Source organism: Lepisosteus oculatus, chromosome 16, assembly GCF_040954835.1.
Source record: "Lepisosteus oculatus isolate fLepOcu1 chromosome 16, fLepOcu1.hap2, whole genome shotgun sequence".
Classification (NCBI taxonomy): domain Eukaryota; kingdom Metazoa; phylum Chordata; class Actinopteri; order Semionotiformes; family Lepisosteidae; genus Lepisosteus; species Lepisosteus oculatus.
The window spans coordinates 18,112,499-18,117,963 of NC_090711.1; the positions used below are offsets into that span (position 1 = coordinate 18,112,499).

At 50.6% G+C, this 5,465-nt stretch overlaps 1 non-coding gene across 1 annotated transcript; it reads left to right on the plus strand.

Moving 5' to 3' along the window:
- Positions 1 to 5,275: 5,275 nt before the first annotated feature.
- On the plus strand, positions 5,276 to 5,465 carry LOC138223392 (U2 spliceosomal RNA). The gene has a single exon (XR_011181837.1). It is a non-coding gene; the product is annotated as a U2 spliceosomal RNA (small nuclear RNA).

Here is a 5,465-nt window from a genome sequence, read left to right on the forward strand (position 1 = left end):
TCGTGCTGCGGGACGGAGGAGCGAAGAGGGATTTGGACTCCCGGGATGTCTTCGAGGAAGAGGTTATGCAGACTGCTCTACAGTTGCGACCCGAGGACGTCTATTGTTTGCAGGACTTCCCGGGTAAGAAGACCTTTGACTTATCGCTTATTTCTGAGGATTTAGTTCGGAGGGTTTGGAGCACGGCTAATAGAAAACAGAATGTGGAGCCTTTTTCTGACTACATTATCGAACCTCTGTTTGCCCGGGAGTTGAAGACCTTAACTGTAGCCATGTTTAACCCATATATGCCAGAGGAGGATATCGTTTGTTATCTGAAGCGTTTTGTGGACATACAAGGCGTGGGAGAGAGGATAATTGACAGGAAGAAGTACTGGACAGGGAAATGGCGCTACAGGGTGAGGTTTCGGTCTGATGTTAAGGCTCCCGATGGCCTTTTGCACCCCCCAGCATCCTTTCTGTTAGGCTCTAACAGAGGGTATTGTTATTACTACGGACAGCCCGCTGTGTGTCGGCGTTGTGGACAGCCGGGACATAATGTGGTCGACTGCCGTGAGGTGGTGTGCCGGAACTGCGAGGGTGTGGGGCACTTGGCTGCGCAATGCACTGCAGGCGTTAAATGTAATCTGTGTGGGGGTGTGGGGCACATGTTCAGGGATTGCGCCCAGAGGAAGAAGAGTTTCGCAGCAGTAGTGCGGGACGCAGGTTCAGCTTCACGTGCTCCTGAAGCTAGTCGTCAAGGAGTTTTGGAGGAGGTGGGCAGCATGGAGACGGAGGCTTGTGCAGGGGCTGGAAAGGGGGAGGCTCAGACAGAGGTGGTTGCTGAAACATCGCTAGAGTCTGAACTTACCTTAAGTGGAGTGCAAGACGTAGAGGCAGGAGGCCCGGTTGGGCTGGAAGTGATGAAGGCGGCGGTTGGGGGAATCAGCTGGGCTGAGAAGGTGGACGAAGCGGAGACAGAGCAGGTTTTGACAAAGCACAAGGCGAAAAGGAAGAATTTGGAGCCGGAAGAGGTCTCTAGCAGGAAGGCAGGGCGGAGTACAGAAGAGATGGAACTGGAATCGGAGCCGGATAGTTTAGTGCCCGTTGGTGCGGTTATACGCAAAGAGCTTGTGATCGCCATGCCTAATTTCCAGGATGTGCTGGCGGCGTCTTCCTGTTCTCCAGGGCCGGTGCTGAGCGTGGACGAAGCGCCTGTAAGTGTGCAAGAGGGAGACTGCAGCTTGGTGGGTAAAACGCCTGAGGAAGTTTGGGTTGAGGCAGGAATACCTTCCAAGTTTGTGAGACTTTGTAGGTGGGACATGGAAACGGACTCGGTAACATGGCCCGAATTTTTCGATGGGTCTGTCTTCGAGAAGACCGGAATAAGATTGAAGCCGGTGGGTGTTTGGGGTGAACTGTCAACATTCCACGTCTACGCTGAAGACAATGCGGAAGTGCGAAGGAAGAGGTATCAACTGGAAGATTTGCTGAGGGAGTGGAAAGAAGCCATTGAGAAGGACGAATTCAATTTCGAACAGAAAAGGGTTAAGAAACGGGACATGTTGCGGGCAAAGTTGGTGGTGCCGAGGGAGTTTTTGAATTTATGTAAATTAGTGCATGGGACCGTCGTGTTTCCTTCTGAGATGGGGGGAATTGCTGAGATGTTGCGAAGGTATAAGAATGTGAGAGTGGAACCAGAAAAGTCGAGGGAGAGATTGAGTGGCTTACTGGTGTGTGGTGCGGATGAGAGAGATATTAGAGAAGTGTATTTGCGGTTCTCTTGTCTAGTGCGAAAGTGGGCTCAGAAAGGTTTTTGCTGAAATCTCTATGGCGAAAGTTCTTTCAATCAATGTAAGGGGGTTGCGAGATAGGGCAAAGAGGACGTCAGTTTTTAGTTTCTTGAAGTCTCAGGATTTCACGGTGTGCTTTTTGCAGGAAGTGCATCTAAAGGACAGTAGAGACGTGGCATCCTTTGCAAACGAATGGGTCAAAGGCCCTTCTAGATGGAGTGTGGGCGGAGTCCACTCTTCGGGGGTTGGGGTCTTGTTTGGGACTCATGAGTTGGTGGTGGAAGGGTGTGAGGTGGGCGTGGCCGGTAGGCTAATGAGCGTGGATGTATGTATGGGTGAGTGTAGTTTTCGGTTTTTAGGTGTGTACGCTCCTGCTGTCGCCTCACAAAGAACTACTTTTCTTGCAAACTTGGCCCCTTTTTGTCTGACTAACAGGAAGGTGATCATAGGTGGCGATTTTAATCTCGACTTGGCAGATAAGGATCACCCTGACGTTAGGTTCATACACAGAATGTTGGGGCAGTATGGTTTGGTGGACTGTGTCGCTAGAGCCACAAAAGGGAAGGCGGGCCCCACTTGGAGAAATTCGAGGGGGCAGTCCAGGAGGTTGGACTATGTCTTTTCCTCCCGGGGGCTGGTGGTAGAGAGTGCATCTATCTCACCCTTTTGGCATTCTGACCATGACCTGGTAAGGGTCGAAATAGCTGGCTCAGGCTCCAAGTTTGGAAAGGGGTGTTGGAGGTTGAACACCGAGGTTTTAGAAGAGGCAGCTTATAGAACCTTGATAAAACGGGAATTGGAGAAGTTGTGGGTGGAAAGGAGTGAGCAGTCTTCTCTGTTAAGATGGTGGGATATGGTCAAAAGACGGATCCAACGGGTCACTAGGGCCTATTGCACGGAGAGGCAGGTGCAGGAAAAGAAGGAGGGGCGATTGCTACAGGAGCGCCTGACTTTATTATATGAGAACTGTAATAAAGGTAGGGCCGTGGACTTTGAGGACATCAATAGGCAAAAGGAGCAGTTGAGGAGCTTTTATGAAACCAGGGCTCGGAGATATCTTTTTAAAGCTCACATAGACAATCTGCAGTTTAAAGAAACATGCTCCTCCTTTCAATTCCGGAGTATGAAGGAAAGGCAGTGTAAGAGAGTGGTGGAAGGGTTGCGGGATGGACAGGGCAAAATAGTGACTGATAGGGATGGTATGTTGCGTGTCGCAACGGACTTTTATCAGGAGCTGTTTTCAAAGCAGGAAACGGAAGTCGCAGCCGTGGAGCATGTTTTAAGGTCGGTGGTGTCTGCGCTCACGGATGAGGAACGGGCAGGCTTGGAAGGGGCCTTTACAGTAAGAGAACTGGCAGTAGCAATGCGTGGCCTGAAAAAGGGTAAGGTGCCTGGTATGGACGGCTTGCCTGTAGAATTTTATTCTGTCTTCTGGGAAGAGTTGAAGGACATCTTGCTTTTAGTCTTAAATGAGGCCCTGGAAGTAGGTTACCTGGGAACCTCTATGAGGACGGGCCTATTAATACTTCTGTATAAAAAGGGAGAGGCTACGGACTTGAGAAATTGGAGACCCTTGACATTGCTGTGCGCCGATTATAAGATTCTGGCGAAGGCTTTGGTGAACAGGCTGAAACAGGTGCTCCCAGCAGTTGTGGGAAAAGAACAGACCTGTGGGGTCCGAGGGCGGAGGATTAGCTGGCCCTTGCAACTGGTGAGGGATGTTATTGCCTGGTCGGGGCAGAGAGATGTCCCTTTTATGCTAGTCAGCCTCGATTTGGAAAAGGCCTTTGACAGGGTGTCTCGCGGTTTTTTATGGCGGGTAATGGACCGTATGGGGTTCGGTCCTCGTTTTATTGGTTGGGTCCGGCTTTTGTATAGGGAGGTGGGGAGCAAAATTTTGCTCAACGGGCACGTCGGAGGTATGGTGTGGCAGGATGCGGGAGTGAGACAGGGGTGCCCTCTCTCTCCACTGCTTTTTGTGTTGTATATCGAGGCCTATGCCCGGTTGGTGTGTGCTGACCCAAAAATAGAGGGTGTCTTGGTGCCTGGGAGTGGTGGGGAGAGGGCTAGAATTGCCCTATATGCTGATGATGTCACTCTATTCATGGCTTCCGATGTGGACCTGCAGGGGGCGCTAAACCATCTGGTGGTTTTTGCCAAGGCCTCCGGGGCCAAATTGAACAGAGGGAAGAGCCACATTAAATTCTTTGGCAGATGGAGAGATCGACAGGATGGAGTGGGGGGACTACAAGTGTGCAGGGGCCCCTTGAAAATCTTGGGTGTGCATTTTAAAGAGGGAGACGCGGCCAATTACAACTGGCTCGAGAAGCTGGAGAAGGCACGGTTACGTTTGGGGAGCTGGAAGAATAAGGGTCTGACTTACGTGGGGAAGGCCCTTATCATTAAGATCGAGGTGCTGGCGCTCTTAGGGTACTTGGCCTCAGTTTACCCCATGCCTTTGAGGCTCAACCGATATTTGACGAGGGAGGTTTTCTGGTTTATGTGGGGCAAAAAATACGAATACATCGGGCGTGTGGATATGTGTCGACCTATTGAGGAGGGAGGAAGGGGGGTTCCATCTTTGCCCACTAAATTGTCCTGTTTTTTTGTTTCCTCATTGTGTGCAGCCTCGAAGAAGCCTGTGGAACATGTGGGGGTTTATTTTGTTCGGTTTTGGTTGGCGGGAAGGTTGAGGGGGGTTTTTGAGTGGGACAACAAGGCGCCCCATGGAGATGACATGCCCTGGCATTATCGTCAGGCCTACCGGTGGATCGGCAAGTATGCGCAGGGGCTGGAAGGCAGGGTGTTGTCCGACCACAGGGCCTTGTACGGGACGGTGATGGCCAGCAGCACAGTGGACCTGGTCGGGGGGCTGCCCAAGGACGTGTGGAGCAGGATTCAGCCCAGAGGCTTACAGCACGACCTGATGGATCTGAACTGGTTCATCGCATGGCGGCGGCTCCCTGTGCGAGAGGTCTTGCATCGCCACAAACTGACTTTGCAGATGCACTGTCCGAGGGCGACGTGTAACCATTTGGAGTCCATTCGCCATGTTTTTTGGGACTGTGTGTATGCGGGGAGAGTGTGGGCAAAATGCAGCTTATTGTTTGGTATGATTGCTCTGAATTTTGCACTTACTTTGAATGTGGTTTTATACGGTTTAAAGACAGACGTGTATCCCCGGGAGACGATTTGGGTATTGTGGGTGCTCATGAGTCATGTGAAACTGGAACTGTGGAAGGCGCGGAATGGCCTGGTCAAAAATGGGGTTCAACTAAGTGTGACGGGGTTGTATAATCGACTGTTGTACCGAGTGAAATGTGAAATCATCTTAGACATCCGTAAAAGAGGACTCCACGCCGCAAAAGAAAGGTGGAAGGGGTTACTGGTACATTGTATGTCTTGATTTGGTTAACTGTGATTTTGTTTTGTTTCTTTGGTACCGTTGGTTTTGCTTTGTGTTGCATTGTTGCCATTAGTTCTTCCTTTCTGTAGATAGTTTGAGATTTTGTTATTTTTGTAATAAAAAAAAAAAAAAAATCTGTTCTTATCAGTTTAATATCTGATACGTCCCCCATCGGGGGACCACATATTAAACGGATTTTTGGAACAGGGAGCTGGATCAGGAGCTTGCTCCGTCCTCTCCACGCATCGGCCCGGTATTGCAGCGCCTCCGGGAGCGGTGCACCACCT